Raw genomic sequence first — 18331 nt, 5'->3', positions numbered from 1 at the left:
AAACTTAAATCTTCAAATATAAACATAAGATATTTATGCCTTTCAGATGCCAAAAAATGCAAGAGCCATAAAAGAAAAAAAAAAAAGGTAAATTAGACTTCATCAAAATTGAACATTTCTGTTCATTAAAAATTATGATTAAAAAATTGATGTACAGGGGCGCCTGGGTGGCTCAGTTGGTTGGGCGACTGCCTTCAGCTCAGGTCATGATCCTGGAGTCCCGGGATCGAGTCCCGCATTGGGCTCCCTGCTCAGCAGGGAGTCTGCTTCTCCCTCTGACCCTCCTCCCTCTCATGCTCTCTGTCTCTCATTCTCTCTCTCTCAAATAAATAAATAAAATCTTTAAAAAAAATTGATGTACAAATCATAGGCTAGGAGAGGATATTTGCAGTGTATGTATCTGACCAAGTAATCTTGTAAAAAACGTACAAAGAACAAAAAGAGAAAAAAATAGGAACTTAATTAAAAATCATACCCCACAGAAGGTTTTACCAATGGCCAATAAATACATAAAAAGATGCTCAACGTCATTAGTCATCACTGAAATGCAAATTTAAACCACAAGGTATCTTTACATTCCCATGAGAAATGGCAAAAATTAAAAAGACTGACAAGATCACATACTGACAAGAATGTCCTGTTTTGTAGGTGATAGTGTAAAATGGTACATCTTTTTAAAAAATACTGCTTGAGAGTTTCTTAAAAATTTACACATTCCTACCATCTTGCAATTCCACTTCTGGTATTACACAAGGTGTAGGTCCATGAAAAAAGAGAATATTTATAGCAGCTGGATTTATAATAGCCAAAAAATGAAAGCATCCCAAGTATCCATCAACCTGGGTAACAAATTATAGCATATTTATATTACTGATGAGTATTGAGCAATAAAAAGCAGTGAACTCTTGATAAACATAAAGCAAGGGTCGATCTCCAGACAATTATTTTGAGCAAGTACAGTCAGGCACAAAGGTGTACAAACTTTATGATTCCATTTGTAGAGACCTATGTGACAGGCAGCACTCATCTGTGGTGACTGACGCTGTAATGGTAGTTGACAATGAAGGCACAGTCTGACTTGGGAGTACAAGGCATTTCCGTGCTGAGAGAATCGTCCTGTATCATGATGAGATTGTGGATTTTCCACCTGCCAGAACTCAGCAAAGTTCATAAGGCTTGTGCATGCCATTATTTAGAAAGTTAACAAATTGGATTCTGAATCCAGAGCAGCATGTACTAAAAATTAATTCACGTTTGGTGAAGCAAAGGAAAATTGCAGAGTATTAAAGACAAAGAGAAAAATCTCACAGAAACCAGAGAAAAGGCAGATTGCCTGTGAAGGAAAATGATTAGACTGACTGCAGAGAATAGAAATCAACTAGAATTTTATTTTTGGAGTAACTGGAGTAACATTCAAAATGAGGGCAGAGACGTTTTCCAGAACAATTTCAGAATGCTTTCTAATAAACTGCCCTCAGTGAAAAGAATTCTAAAAGTAATGAAACCCATCAGGAACGAATGACATATAGCCATAAGAAGCCTCTCGTGGGTTCCTTAGAGTGTGTGAATGGAACAGGTTCCTACTGGGCACTCTGGTCCCCACCAGTCAAATCACCCCAGGATGAGCATCAGCTGTAGAGCTCACTGCCATCCAGTGGTGGCGCTGTTCCTTGGAGCTGGGGCAGAACTTGGCGCTCAGTTGCCCTAGCGTTGCACACAGCCAGAGGCGCACCTGGTCATGCACCTGGTTATGCACCTGGTCATGCACCTGGTCATGCGGCTGCGTGCAGTGAGCAGGGATGGGGTGGGCTGGGAGGGAATCTTAATGGCTCCAACTTCTAGAGGCAACTCTGAACTTCTCTTTTCACACGTATTAGAATGTTCCCGCTTTGTGGCAGAAGTACCTTTATTAGTAGTATCTATGTTAATCACGAACTAACTGCTCTGATAATATGTGCCGATCCTGAAAATTAGATCTTCGTTGTTATGTTGAAATACCCGAAGTGGAAGAGTTCAATTAAGTTTAAAATCCTTTGATATTTTAAGAAATTCCAACATGATGTTTGTCAATGGAAGAAACAGAAGCCCGGTTCTTTAAATATAATTTCAACTATTGTACATTTTTGAAGTTTTTTACATTTTTATCACCCGCTGGTTGTGAATAAACTTTCTTGTCCAAGGTGATTATCAAAATTTGAAGAGCTCATCATTAAAACGTCTTGTTCAGGAATTGCATACAGGCATTTCAAACATCAAATCTGATATTAGAGTGGTATACACATCCAAAGTAGCCTCAAGATTCTCGTTTATATATTTGAAAAATATTTGGAAATTTTATGCATACTCCATATTTAACATGTTCCTCAATACTTTACCAGTACTTATGTTTCCTATTATAATTATATCATATTAAAGAAATATAACAAAGTTTTCCCAACAAGCTCCATATATATGCCCCTGAGTGGTTATGGTTTACCTTAGTGTATGAAATAAATATTTCCTTTTTCTCTATGTATCACAATGTAAAAATGTGAGGAGGCATACAATAGGGCATGTGAATATATAGATAGTTTTCCAGTACCTATTGAATGTTTAAAATATGTCTATGTAATAGAACAAAAGAAGAAGAAAATAAGAAATATAAGAGCAGAAATTAACAGAAAGAGAAGATAAAATATTGGTGAGTGTGGTAGGCAGCTTAGCCCTCCAAAGATGTCCATGCCCTAATCCCTGGAAAATGTTACCATACACAGCAACGGGGACTTTGCTGATGTAATAAGGTTACAAACCTTAATATAGGGAGATTATCCACTCTTACCTGGGTGGGTCCAATCTAATCACATGAGTCCTTAATAAAACTGGCAGAAGACTTTCTCTGGCCAGAGTCAGAGAGATGGAGTAGAAAAATTCAGAGAGATTTGAACTGTGAGAGGACCTGATCCACTCTTATTGTAGGAAGACCATATGGAAGCACTGGCAGAAATATGGGCAGGCTCTAGGAGCACATACCATCCCCTCTTTGACAACTAGGGAGAGAACAGGGACCTCAGCCCTACAATTGCAAGGAGCCAAGTTCTGCTCAAGATTTGGGGTTTATTACCTTTGCGAACTTTTCTCAATGTTTGAGATGTTTCATAATTAAAATTTAAAACTTAAAGAAAATTCATATAGAAGAATATATGGGAAAGACAGTGTTGAATGGGGTCTTGGGGGATTTTGTCTTTCTGGGCAGCCTTCTATTTGGACAGTGGCCAGGAGGCAGCAGGCCAGGCTGGCACGTATCGTGGTGGAGCTGAGCTCAGCATACGACCACATAAAGTCTGACGGGCAGGCAGTTGATGTCAAGGATGTCAGCAAACCCCAAGGAGTTCTACTGCACCAGAGGGAGCTCATGCAGAGAATCCTACATGAGACATCGGAAGCAGAGGGGTGGTCAATATCAGAGATAGCCTACAGCACCTGCTCTTGGTCCCAGGTACTGAGGTTCAGGAACTCTTCTTCAGTTTCTCAAAGAATTAGGGAAGCAAAGCCAAATTTGTCCAAAGAAACAAGACTAGAAATTAGGATACAAAGAAATGAGACAGGGAACGTATTAGTAGAGCAGGTGACCAAGCAGCTCTGGATCACCAGCATGAAGGTAGAGACCTCAGAATGTGATCTTATTTGGAAATAAGATCTTTGCAGATATAATTAGGATGATTTCATACTAGGTTGGGGCTGGCCCTAAATCCAATGACTGAAGGCCATGTGATGACACAGGGAAGAATGAGGGGAAGTCAGTTACGTGAAGATAGAGGCAGAGGTTGGAGTGATGCACCTACAAGCCAAGGAACCCCTACGATCATAGGCAGCCACGAGAAGGTGGAAGAGGCTGCAAGAGGCTTCGGGGAGCATGGCCCTGCCCACACCTAGATTTTGGGCTTCTAGTCTTCAGAACTGAGAGAGAATAAATGTCTGTCGTGTTTAGCCAGCTAGTTCGTGGTACTTTGTTATAGCTTTAGGAAACTAATCCAGCCTGGTTCCCAGATTCACAGGACGCCATGCCAACCCATGGATTTCCCCTGCCAGGGGGACAAGTCAGTCCCAGAATCTACAGTAGGAATGAAACAGAAGGCTAAGTAGACCCAGCCATGGAAGCTGCAGGAGTTTGGGGTGAAGGAATCAGACGAGTTCTGCTTTGACACTCTTGCTTGCACACACATTGATCCCCCCAGGAGCAAAATGCACAAATGATCGTCACTACTTAACTACCCACAATTCTGCTCTCAATCCCTCCTGTCCCTCATCAGGCCAAGAGGCTCTGCAGTGTGTCTCAGTCAACAGTGTCACCTTCCAGTAGAAAATCCTTGGCACTGGGAAGAGTTAACCTCAAGAAAATCAGTAACTACAAGCCCCTGTTCACAATTAACAGCTTTCCTCCTCTTCTGCATGAAATTGAAATTCCTTAACCATCCTAAGTGTTACGAGAATCTGCAGTTTCCTTTAAACAATTAATGATTGTGAAAATTACAGTTTATTCTTCTTCTATCCCCCTAGGAACACCAAATGCTACTCTGAATGTCATTAATATAATATGCAAATGATCTGTTTGGCTCCTCTTCTCAGTTTGGGGTAACCTTGTCAATCAGTCTGTTTGCACTAATGAGCTATCTGATGAAAGCTAGCCCAGCTGCTGAGAAGGTCACTGAAAATCTCAACCTCCCTTTCCTTGCTTAGGCCTACATGACAGTATTTGATGGAAAAGGAAAGAACTTTGATTGACATTTATCTGAAGTCACCTGAGTGTTAATTAAGGACGATGCAGAAATCTAACTGGAAATTTCCTCCAACATGAATAAAGAGCGGCCATACTTTTCAAATGAGCTGTTTGAATATTTGAAGGTTATTGTATAGATATCTTCCTGAAGTGGAGATGAGGAGTTGTGCCAGATCATTCCATTTTGTATAACCACATTTATTTCATGTTTAGAAACATTATTTTAGGATGTTATAAAACATGACCATATGACTGTTTTTTAAAACTGATGTTCTAGTTAATATCCTTATGTCCTGAGAAACTTTCAATCTGTTTAGGTAAAATGTTTATCATAACGACTTGACTAAGTGGAAGGACAGGAAACCACCTTCAAATGTCACTGAAGAATTCCTAACAGCAGGAATGTGAGACCTATAAAAAAAGCTGGGGCATTTGCATAAAAGTTTGTTAGAAACTTTTAAAGGAGTGTGTTTTTTCCACAAGAATTAGGGTGGGTAGGAAATTTCCTAAGAGAAGGACCTTTGCTATGAATCAGAGTTACTGGTGACCTTGGATGTCTGGTGTGAATAAAGCACTCAAATAGTTGCCATGCGTGAATGAAAACTAAATAGAAGACACAGTCTTCATTTTGTGTGGAGTACAAGTTGGTGTGTGTGTATGCATCTATTTGGCACATTTGATTTGGTGTTTTTAGTTGATCTAAAAGTCCCACCTAAGATGTGGGCTTGGATTGACAGTGTCGTACAGTCCATCACCCAGGGGGCTGAATTGACATGGGCCATTCCATCTCTATCTCTACAGATTTATTTTGTTGTCTTCAATCAGAGTCAGAAACTGTGGGCAACTGTGAAGTGTGAAACTTATCCAATCTGATAGTTCGAAGGTGATGTTTGTTTACCTATCAGGAAAACTGTCTTATCAATTAGGGTACCTTACTCTCCAGTGACAGCAGAATGAAGTAGTAACAATTGCCATGACTTTCAGATAAAGGAATGAGGCCCAGAGAGATCACATGGCTACACGGTGGTGGAGCAGCCCAGTCGCCTGCTCTTAACTGCAATGTGGTGTTCTCTTCAAATGTAGGTCAGACAGAAAGATCTAAACTAGTGTGGGAACAACTTGAGGACCTCCCTCACGAAGATACAGACTTTATTTTACTATCTTTCTATAATGCTGTTCAAAAAAGTGATCATGATTAATATGTTCTATCTCAACTCTTCCTCAACATCACTAATTATCAGGGAAATACAAATGAAAACCATGATGAGATATGACCTCACACCTGTTGGGATGGTTATTATAAAAACAAAGCAAAACAAAAGATAACAAGTGTTGGCGAGGATGTGGAGAAATTAGAAGTCTTATTCACTGTTGGTGGGAATGTAGAAAGTACAGCTGCTATGGAAAACAGTATGGAGACTCCTCGAGAATGTAGAACTTACCATATGATCCACTTCTGGGTACTTATCCAAAATAACTGAAATCAAGATCTTGAAGAGATAACTGTACTCCTATGCTCATTGCAACATTATTCACAATAGCCATGATATGGAAACAACCTAAGTATTTGTTATTGGATGATGAACCTGGAGGACATTTATGCTAAGTGAAATAAGCCAGTCATAGAAGGACAAATACTGCATGATTCCATTTGTGTGAGATATCTGAAATAGTCGAACACACAGAGTAGAAAATACAATGGTGGTTGCCAGGAGCTGGGGGTAGGGGGAAAGTGTTGTTCAATGGGTATAAAGTTTTAGTTATGTAAGATGAATAAGCTGTAGAGGTCTGCTGTACAATATATGGTCTCTACTGAGATACCCAGATCATACTAATGGAATTAAGAACCTCTATCCGAAGCTTCTGTACAGCTGCTGCTTTGGGATCCTGTAGACCTCTAATTTCCACCTGGTGCTCTGTGAGGACGGTATTGTGCTGAGAATGACCTTAGGTTGAGTATCATGGGCATTTAAGGACTTAAGGCAGATGACTCTCAAAAAATAGGACTTAATTAAAAATAATATAATTTTTCTTGATTTCTTATTCATATGTGAAGTGGCACCTCTCCAAGCGGCGTCCCATAGGATGATAATACATAGCATAGGTTGACATAGGATTCAATAGAACACGTTAAATAAATAAATTAGAAAACCATTTAGAGTCAAGTGTAGATTTGTGTATTTAGTAGACAAATCGTGGACTTCACCTCTGCACTGCTGGTTCAGATCCTTCTATAGTCGGTAATGATTTAAAGTGACTCTCATGAACATTATAAATCAGTTCCATCTCTAAATACAAGGATTCCAGTGGGTAGTGGAAGGAACATTTTTATATTTCTTTTTTCAGCTCTTTCATTCTAATACCAAATGTCATCGTAAAACAAATGAAATGCCATTCTAAAATATTTATTAGATTCTTAAAGTGAAATACCAGTTTTGCTTCAGAAGGAAGTTTCATAAAATCTTTGAAACACCGCTAACGTGATCCTGTCTTTTTTTGTGCTTTCTGACCATGGAAACCTGTCTCTACTTTAAGGATAAGAACACTGATTGACGTATTAAATGTATATATCAAAATGACTTGCGAAAGGTACAGTTATGGCAGAAATACTGTGTATCCAATTCACAGGAAGTCCAGGCTTTCTGTCCATGAGTAGACTCTATACCATACAAAAAGAAAAAAAAAAATCAGTCCTCCTAGGAGGCTAGAACTATCCTTTATAAAAATGATCCTCCTTCTGCCTGTACCAAATAGGTGAATTAAATAGGGATGTGGTATTAGTTGCCAATACCACTACTTCTAAGTCTTTTACGGTATTTTTATGGTATGACTAAATTAATAAGTTTCCATATTAATATATCAGGTGTAATATTGCTTTTGTTTTACTATTTAGTAGCAGAGGATGTGGTGGTACCTCAGTGACATCCATGTGGCCCTTCTTACTTCAGGTTGGGTAGCCAAGGTGAAGACCCTGCTAAGTTGCTGAGAATTTATCATCCAATTACGCCTTCAGGAGCTGGAGACATTCCCACAAGCTGGGTCTAGGACCCACTGTGAGAGGGATGGGGGCCAAAATTCTGTTATTGTGTAAACTGCACAGTCTCCCTTGTGACAGGAGACCACAGCAACTTTCCTTAGAGATTAGTGTCAACACAGATCCACTGTTTGGTAAATCCCAATGATCTGGGTTTTCTGTCTCCCAAGTGTAGAGCCACCCAAGGAAATGGCCACAGGTCCCTTTGAGGAGGGCCTGGGAGAAGGACTGATAATACATAGCAGTGAATGTGGTAGGATCTAACCTTAAGGGGAATCAGCCTTCTCTCCAGTGGAGGGGCTCTGACCTGGGAAAAGGCTTCCTTCTGATCTGGGTAGGGTGTGCTTCTCCAGTTGTGGTAAGTCAAATCAGTGTCTGCTCACCAGCCCTTGAGATGATCCCATTATATAGACCTGGTGAATTAATGAGCTGCTCATCTCTCTTTTTCCAATGGATTGGCCACCACCAACTCTCCCTGTAGGTGGAAGCATTCTGATCGCCCTTCTGGCCCTGCTGCCCACCATGGTGACTGGGTCTACCTTGCAAATCTGTGCTGCAATTTGCTCTTTCATTGTTGGCATAATCTTTAGCTCCACGTGCATCGTGGCTGTAAGGAGTGAGTTTTTGTTGTTGTGAGAGGGAATCAGGGTTTTTTTTCAGCTACCCTTCCATAGAAGCTCTTTGGTTCTCTGGCCATACCTTGAACTGAGGGTTTAAACCCCCGAGATATCCTTTTATTCTGTATCTCCCATGTATTCAGAAGCAACTGCCTACCCTATAGTTATTAAATCATCATTGCTGGAAGTTACAGTTAAATGAGGTAGCCACCTGGGTTTCCCAAAGTCTTGTCTTTGATAGAATTTTTATCTCAAGATACCACAGGTGATTAATTATAATGCCATTTCAAGCCACGGTTAGCTGGGTAGCCATTTTAACTGCTCATAAGGGCATCACACCATTTAAACTCAAGCAGGGCAGCAGATCAATACCAGAATCCCAGCTTAGAATGAGTGTTTCCTGGGATCTCTGGTACTGAGCGCTGCATCAGCCAGAGTCCTTTCAGCGAAGTAGATGCCTAGACATTCCACAAAGAGAGGACTGAATCAGGGGAATATTTAAAAAAATATATTGGAAGAGCAGAAAGGGCAGAACAGGGGTGACAAGATAATCTAGAACTTGGTAACTATTAGGCATTGGCTGTGAGCACAGATTTCTGAGAAGAAAGGGAGAAAATGGCGTTATCAGAGTCCAAAGCACAAGTCCTGGATTCTGGGAGGCATGGCACATGGCGTGTTGAGATCTGTGAGCGGGCTGACCTGACCGTGGCTGGGATTGGTGAAGAGAATTCACTTGGGCCGGAGAAAGAATGGAAAAGGGGCTCCCTAGCCAGTGCCGGGACTAGGGATGAGGAGCTTTATAAACTGTGCTGGGACTAGAGAAGGGAATCCAGCAACTTCCAGAGACTCTGCCAGGAGAGAGGATGAGAGAGAGAGAGAGAGAGAGAGAGAGAGAGAGAGAGAGAGAAGAGGGAGGGATGGAGAGAGGGAGGGAAGGAGGGGGAGAGAACAAAGACTTCTCTCATCCTCTAGCTAGCCTTCCGTTCTCCTGTCCCTGCAGCCTATTACTACTAACTAAGGGAGCCAGGTGAGGAGGTAGCCTGGGAATAGAGCTTGTGGTCGCTATTTCCAGCCTTAATGAGCTGAGAAATGATGGGTAGGTGTGGGCTAAGTGACAAAGAACTGGTACAGCGAGATTTAGATTGACAAGCAGATTAAAAAAAAAGTTATGAACATATCTTTTTGTTGCCATCATACTTAGGAACATCCATTATTGGTATTTTGACCCCAAAATGATTTCTTAGATGCATTTTTGGTGGAATTATAGTAACCTAAAAAACCTAAAATAACCTAAAAAACACAGAGGAACAATAATCGAAAGACTTACAACTGTAACAAGCTGCGAAGGACCGGTTCCCACGTGATGAGGTTTCCTGTCATTTGAACACTCGTTGTCTCGGCCACAATGATGGAAGGAGTGGGCGCTCTTCCCATGTAGCTTGTGTTATCTCTGGACCATGATGCTTCAGCTCTCAGGAAACGTGGAAGGACTCTCTGCATTCAGACCGTATGTGGCATTAAGGACCTTTTTAGTACTCTCTGGTCGTACTCTGCTGACTGGTTTGATTAGAAGTTGGAAAATAATCAAGGAGGGAAGTCTGTAGAAGGAAATAGCATGCATGCATGCACACGTAAGTATAATGTCATTGGAAACAGATGGGACCTAGCAAGTCAGGGGGACAGTGCTAATGATTATATATACACACATACACACATATATGTATTCTTTTTGGTAAAAGAAAATTAATGAAATTAGGAGATCCCTCCAAGAAAAAGGTCTCCCTCAGAAAAATACATAGCTTTCTAAATGGGGAAATCATCTAGCATTGGAGCAGTGTGGAGCCCCCAGTTCTTGAAGCGGTCATCCCAAATCATTCCAGGGAAGGATCTACTTTGGAGAAACTATAAACACTGTACCTGTGCATAGACCTTTCCAGTTTGCAAATCATTGCCACATCATGTATTTCAAGCCTTAAAGCGGAATGATGGTGTCCTCATTACCAACTTCCTTTTACGGGGCAGGAGTTCTTACAGGGATGTTGTTTTTGCCCCCCATCACAGAATGAGAGGGTTCAGAGTTTACGTCTCATCTTCTGACTCAGCCCCTGATGCCGGCGTCCTTTGGCCCTGCGGACCGCGTCTGAGTCCTTGTATTCTCCTCTCCTTAGCGGCGACCACCTCAGGGCTGGCTGTCTTCGTGCTTTGCTGGGTCTATCGCAGGAGCTCCTGATGGATCTCCCCACCTTCAGCTGCAACTCCTCCAGGCTTCAGATTGCTGAAAAGTGATCTGATCATGTTATTTCTATGGTTTGTTTGTATGCTGTTACCTCCAGAAAAACGATCCCCGCTCCTTGGCATGACTCAGGACAGGGCTTCTCACCCACCTGCGGCCCCTATCCTTCCGCACCGCTAACGGGCTCTTCCTCCTCGCAGGTGCAGTGGACTCTTGAGTCTCAGCTCCTCGCTTGGGTTGCTTTGCCCTCTCACTTCTATCTGCCTGGATCGCGGAGCTCGCTTTATCCCGGGCTGCCCGTCACCTCCCTTGACTCCTGTAGGCAGGGAGAGGACACTGCATGGCATGGTCACAGCCTGCCTCACGATGCCTTCTTCTTTGCTTTTGGGGTCGGATCTTGTTCAGACTTTTACTAACTCTCTGAGGCCAGGAATAAGGATGATGATGAGAAGGAATATGTGCTGCGTGTGTACTCTGAGTCAGGTGTGGTGCTCTGTCTTACCCCTTTTCATCCTCAGAATCCCCCTGCCGATTATAGCTACCCCTAGTCTCCATGTTTCGCTGAAGTGAAATCCTGGGCACAGAGGGGTGAATTAACTTGCCCAAGGTGGCACAGCTACTGAGCGGTGAAGCCAGGATTGGGACACCTCCTGCGGAATCCTGACCTGCAGGGGTTCTGGTATATTTATGTCTGGGTGGCTGGCACCTCCTCAGGAAATGTTTGTTGATTGGAATTCAATGTAAATTAGAGGGGAGTATTTATGACAACTGTGGGTATCGAGAAACTTTCTTGATTTAGTATCAGAGAGGTAGGAGATCTCTGTGAAGAAAAACATGTGTTCTGATCCACCAAGTATCTCTTCTAGCACAGAACACAGTCAGCTCTCAAATTCCTAGTGACAGAAGAACACCCTGTATGGAAAAGATCACATCTGATCCTTTTCAGGGATAGGTGGTGGTCGTTTATGCTCTGTTCTCTGAAGCACTATCTCTAATTTATGATAAAATTAGAATGCATTCTCATTAAGACAACCTCTGTGCTCAGTGACCCCCATAAAAGACCATATTTTGAGACAGTTCTTGATTTCAAGGTCAGAGAGAGGATAGATGGAATTTTAGGGCCTATGACCCATCTATAAAATTTCACAGAAACTGGAATTAAAAAACAGATTTAGTGAATGCTAAGAAAAAAATATAGTCCAACCACTTGTGAAACTGATATTTCATTGCTTCTGTTTTGGGTAATTTTCCTGTTATTACTATTTTCCTGGAGGGCCATAGCCCAGTAACATGTTTGGGAAGCTGATCATTTGGGTATGTAGTTCTGTTAAAAATGACAGCCCCATTCTTTTTTCTAGAAAATCTATGCGATAGAATGATGAAGATATGGTCCTAGAATTGGATGAAGAATGAGTTGTCAAGAAAGATTTGATTTTCAAATACACAGAGGTGGTAGCCGACTAAATCAAGGACAGATTTTCTTAGAGGCATGACAGAAGAATGGTAGATCGACGATTGCATGGGGGGTGCGGGGGCAGTGAGCACAGATACAGCCAGGCAGAGGGCGTGAGGTCAGTGTGTGTGGGAGGCAGGAAGACCAAATTAGTGTATTACCATAGAAGCCAAAGGATGTGTTTCAGTAAGGAGGGAGTGGCGAAGAGCTTGATGTGCCAAAAAATGTCAAGGAAAATGAAGATTGAAAAAAAAAAACCCATCATCTGATTTGGGGAGAAGTAGGGCATTCCCTTCGTTCTCAGGGCATGGTGGTAAAGTTGCTTTCTGCTTCTCTACAGGTAAGCACTAAGGGGCATTTATGATTTAATCCGGCTCTTCCAGAACACTTTTTAAAATCAGAAAAACATATGATTGATCGAAGGCCTGCAGTAACTAATAAAGTAGGTAAGGATGTTGTAATCAGGGTACAATTCCTGTGCTTTTATATGAGGGATTTGATGTTTTTCTCATGTAAAGAAGTGAAAGTGAATTAAGCTAGGGAAGTATAATCCCTTGTGCAAAACTGATATTCTGTTGCTTCAGTTTTGTTTAACTTTGACACTTGTGTAAATAGTCCCGTTAAAAGAGAAGAATGAAAAACAAATATGGTGGCACTAGTTAAATTTTGGAGATAGAGAAAAGTCACCAAATAACTTTATTGATTATACTTGCAGATAGAAGAGGCCCAGGCACACTAATGGGAGAATGTTGTCATTAACAGACACACACACACACACACACACACACACACGCCCCTCGGAGTGCTTTGTCTCAAAAGCACAAGTAACTTACATTAAAAAAAAAACTTAATAAATCAATGTCGCCAGTACGCATCACATTAAAAACCATATCTCTGCTTCTTTAAAGTAGTAATAAAAGAAGCAGCTCCTTGTGTTCCTCTCTAGAGTATTCACAGCTAACGAGCTGTTGGAGGCCTTGCTAGAATTTAATAAACTCATTTTCGTGGAGGCAGCTTGCTCTTCTTCTCTTTGTGACTGACCCGGGCATTCAGGTGTGAATGGTTCATCCTGTGTCCATCTCCCTTGGAAATTGCTTATCCTATGGCCTTACCTATATCTCCCAATTTCTAATTCTTGGACAGTTCATTTGGCTCTCATTGTTTGTAATAGAATTAAAGCTAATAAACACTCTACATCTGTCCTTGTTAAAGTGATTGTTATTAATAATGATGAATAATTTAATTCTGCATAATCAAAATTACCTGTGTAGATGCCACACGAGGCAATAAAAAGTGGAGAGAAATTTTCTCAACTGGACAGACTTGATTATCTTATAGAAGTTGATTTTTTTAAAAAGAAATAATTGGAATACGTCTGAATAGCAAATAATTGTCCTATTAAAAAGCACAGCTGGCTAGAGACAAAAAAGAAAATAGTATAAGAGGTTCGTGTGAAAATTAACAGTGAATATTGAATTTCCTGGATTTTATTTCCAGATTGCCTGACATGCTGTTTTCTTTTGCTCTCCTTATTTCCCACCTGGGGTTGTACTTTTCACTGTGGATAGTAGTTCTCTTTTAATCTTGCAGTTAATCAGTTTTGGGGCAGTTTGAATTTTGTGATTATTATAGACTGGGACAAAATTCAAAAGTAGGCCAAGAGTGAGAGCCTTTAAAATTTTTTTTATTGTCTACTACAGTCTCTCCTTGCCCCAAGAGGGGTAGGTTCTGATCTACTCTGGCCGCACCAGGACCCAAAAGTAAATGTTGGCCTGGGGTTCTCTACTGTGGCATTCTGAGCTCTGGAAGTTGTCAAACTGTCTTCTTCTTCTTTTTTTAAAGATTTTATTTTTATTTATTTATTTGACAGAGAGAGACACAGCGAGAGGAGGAACACAAGCAGGGGGAGTGGGAGAGAGAGAAGCAGGCTTCCCGCGGAGCAGGGAGCCCGATGTGGGACTGGATCCCAGGACCCTGGGGTCATGACTTGAGCCGAAGGCAGATGCTTAAGGACTGAGCCACCCAGGCAGCTCCAAACAAACTGTCTTCTGTAAACACTCATCTGTCCAGTTCCGTCCTTGCTTTGAGTCACAGCAAGTCAGTACCTTTTAATGGTGGTCTGGTATGACCCACACAGGGTCACACACATATACCCATTTTAGAGAATTACACCTTGAGTTCAAAGAACGACTGTAGTCAATGGAATCCCAGGCTTCTTGCTGGTGGGAGGAAACAAAATCTTTTTTTTTCAAAATTTTATTTACTTTTTTTTTGAGAGAGAGAGATAGTGAGCAGGGTGTGGGTGGGGCAGAGGAAGAGGAGAGAGAATCCCAAGCAAGCTCCACTCTCAGGTCGGCGCAGAGCCTGATGTGGGGCTCTATCTCACCACCATGAGATCATGAGCTGAGCTGAAAGCAGGAGTTGGACACCCAGGCACTCCTGGCATCTTATACTCTACTTCAAATCACAGCACATCACTTTCGTTTGCCAGTGGCTACCACATTGGGAAACCCTTTGTGGATAAATGGGGAGTTTGTATAAGACAGGATGTTTAGCCTTTTATCTTACTGCGTCCCCTAAGCAGAACGTAATATTTTTGGCTTATGTTACTGGCAAAGCAGTAAATGTGTGCTGCAGTAAGTTGAACATTTGAATGATAAACCTTCCAACATTTGAATTATAAATTGGTACTGGCTTATCTTGAGCCCATGACATTTGATTATCTCTTGCCTTCTTTGAACAAGTTATCTCTCAGCTGTCTTTCTTATAAAGGGAAAATAAATAGCTTCCATTCCATCTTGCATTGTAATGTATTGTTTTTCTCAGTCAGGGAGTCATCCTGAAACTCGTAAGTGATATGTGGGTAAACAAGGCATTAAACACAGGGCATCACTGTCTGATGGGACCTTTAAGACATTAAACTCAAAGGCAATTGACTGAGGCTGGATTGTACGTTGCCCTAACTTTTCATTTTTCAGCACCTTAAACATCCTCTTGGCTAACAAGTGAAGTGGTTCCTGTTCATTGCACCTGATTTTTCTTCCATAGCCCCAGAGCTTGCTTTGAAGGAGAAAGAGTCCTCTGTAGACTGAGGAAGATGAATAGCAGAGCAAATACAGATATTGGGATGGAGATTTCATCGCGAGCTTGTTTGCTTGTCTTGTTCGGTTGTTGTTACTGAAGATGGAGAGAAAGTGCATTCCTGTGTCAGATAAACATGCTGGAGTTTCACATTTAAGACAGGAAGCAAAGGATATATGTCCCTGAATCAGTTCAATGCGATTATTTGCTAAGTTTTCATGAATACTAAAAAGAAAAAGGTCGACTAACATAAAAAATGTACTGTGATGGTCCCCTCAGGGGCTGGGCACTGGTGAGGTCTGCATTACTGTTTTTTTGATCTTCCATTTATCCCTTTCTGAATACGAGTAAACTATACTTTGATATCTAGTTTTGAATTAAGGAATATTAATGACTGCCTTTGAAAATCAGACTCTGTTATGCTATCAGTCTTTAAGAAAGTTAAGAAACCATTCAGACTGTAATTAGGAGTCCACCCCCCGCCTTTCTTTCCCTTTCTCCAGCTCAGTCTTAAGTTATTGTTTCACTCTTTCATGGGGGAAAAAGACCCTGGTTTACCTAAGCTGTGAGTTTCCAGTGGACACTACAGGTCAGGTGACTGTAGAGCTGAGAGTGGGTTTGGTTCCTCTGATTTTATGAGGAGAGTTAGCCTTGCTGTGTGGACCATACAAAGTCAAAACTCAGACAAGAGGAGATCTAGGATGCTGGGTCTCTCAGAAATCTGAGGTTGTTTAATCCTTTTGCAAAATAGTGGCAATTTGAGTGGGTCTTTAACCACTGTTTCTGTGAACTGTAGCACATGGAAATAGGCAACACAATGAAGTCTTTTGTATGTGTACAAGATCATAATTGAACAGATTGCTAGGGAGATATACATGTATTTACATTTACATCTTCACATATTTAAAAAAAAAAACAACCTCACCTTATTGTAAGTCAGGGAAACCTGTATTTCCCTGCAATGGTGAGGAATTATGGTGATTCAGCCTCTTGGGAAAAATGTGCTGAATGTGCCATCGAATTGATCAGGGAGAAGGGCACAGTGACAGTGAGGAGTATATATAACAGTCAAGCATGATATTCTCGTATTTCTACTTAATTGTCTGTGCAGTAGATTAGGATGATTCACTCCACTCTGCATTGTAGTCATGGGAGATATCAGTTAGGGAAGAACCTGCAGGAAAGAGCGACGTGACCTCACCAGCTAGTGCTAAACAGGTCTGGGTTCTTCACTGGTGACAGTGGGATGGCAGGAAGAGCACCGGGGGCTCCAAAGGCTGGGTGTAAAAATGTTGCCTCTGCATTTACAACAGGGTGACCAAAATGTCACTTCACCCCAGATTTTTTTTATTAGTAGAGATACTAATTTGTGCCTTACTTAGGTCTATACATGATACTAAAATTTGGTACTTGTGGGGATGAAACAACAAGGATGTGAGACAGCTATGTAACTGAGGACACTGTGTAAAGGTGGTTATTTTAATTAATTAGTCAATAACACCCCTCACAATAGAGATGGTAGGGATGTTTCTCTGTCCTGGTTCATTTCTCCTCATTGGCAATGATAGAAGGGGCAAAACTTGCAGTGGGTAAGGTCACCATTCCCAGTCCCGAATATTCTAGAAATAGGGTCAGTGAAACTCAATGATTAACAAAAGCTAGAAAATCTTTTCCTCTAGTCAAATTGGGTCTTTCATTGTCTTTTAAATGTAACGCATACACACCATTTCTGTTTCTGGAATTCAGAGACAGTAGGCTTTCCTAGAACCTACTCATTACTCAGGGGCACCTGGGTGGCTCAGTGGTTAAGTGTCAGCCTTTGGCTCAGGTCATGGTCCCAGGGTCCTGGGATCAAGCCCTGCATGGCATCAGGCTCCCTGCTCGGTGGGAAGCCTGCTTCTCCCTCTCCCACTCCCCTTGCTGGTGTTCCCTCTCTCGCTGTGCCTCTCTCTGTCAAATAAATAAATAAAATCTTTAAAAACCAAACAAGACAAACCACCCCCCCCCCAAAATATGGTCATTGCTCAGGCCATTGTGTTCCCTCCCCTCTCTCTTTCTAACAGTCTTCCCTTTATCTTAGACCTCATTAAAATGTAAACTGAGGCATATGAAAAATTTTGAGAGTTTATGGAGCAAAAATCATTTTGAATTGGGGAGTGCCAAACAGGCGGTGGTTAGGAGTGTTCCCTTGACAGGAGCCTGGGGAAAGACTTATGTGTGGAACTTGCAGAAGTAAAGAAAGGAAATTATTGATTGGCTATCACTTAAAGCCTTCCTGGCTCTGTGTAACTGGTTGTCCTTAGGTTTCAGTTTCATAACCTGGGGGCATATACAGACTTAGATTTTGGTTCACTTACTTAGGTCACCTTGGCATTAGGGGCCACATCCGTCTCATGGCCTCCTAGTTTAATTAATTTAACAACCCTAATTAAGTACCACTTTTTTATTAATAAAAAAATCTTTCTGCCATTATATAGTGAACACTATCCTTAGAAGGTCTTTAGAGAATGTGTAATTTCCTGGTTTGTAATGTTAGCCTCCTTACCATGTATATATTAACGTGGTTTGAAGTAGTGGGATTCAGAGCTGATGGCCAAGAAGGAGTTCTTGAGATGTCTTCGGTGCAAAAAAGGTGGTTTTATGAAAGCACGGGGACAGGACCCATGGGCAGAAGGAGCTGCAGTGAGGTCATGAGGAAGGGCTGATTATATACTTTCAAGTTGGGAGGAAGTTCGGGATAGCAGAAGTCTCTAAGGAAGTTTGGAAGCAAGCTTCCAGGACCTTGAGGGGGCTAGCCATTGTTAGGAAAAGATCATTTATTACCGTCTAATAAAACCTTGGTCATGAGATCCTTCAGATGTGTATCGGTGGGTCATATGCTTGGGGGATGATGCCAACACATATCTTGGGGGGCAGAGATAAAGGAAGCTTTCAAACGAATTTTTGTATGTTAAAGAAGACCTACAGGATCCTGGGGGTTGGGATAATGTTGAGCTAAGATTGCCTTTTGGCCCTAGCAAAGTATCAGTATCCTGGCAGCAGGGTTCCTACAGGAAGGTCGCTCTGCCTGTTTCAAGGACTTGTCAGTGGGCTGTAAGCAGCAAGGAAATCGAGGTTTTTCTCTTTTGCCTTTGTTTCCTACATCATTTATGACTTA

Source organism: Neomonachus schauinslandi, chromosome 14 (genome assembly GCF_002201575.2).
Source record: "Neomonachus schauinslandi chromosome 14, ASM220157v2, whole genome shotgun sequence".
NCBI classification, from domain to species: Eukaryota; Metazoa; Chordata; class Mammalia; order Carnivora; family Phocidae; genus Neomonachus; species Neomonachus schauinslandi.
The sequence above is the reverse complement of the archived record's forward strand: the minus strand, read 5'-3'. Positions refer to the sequence as shown.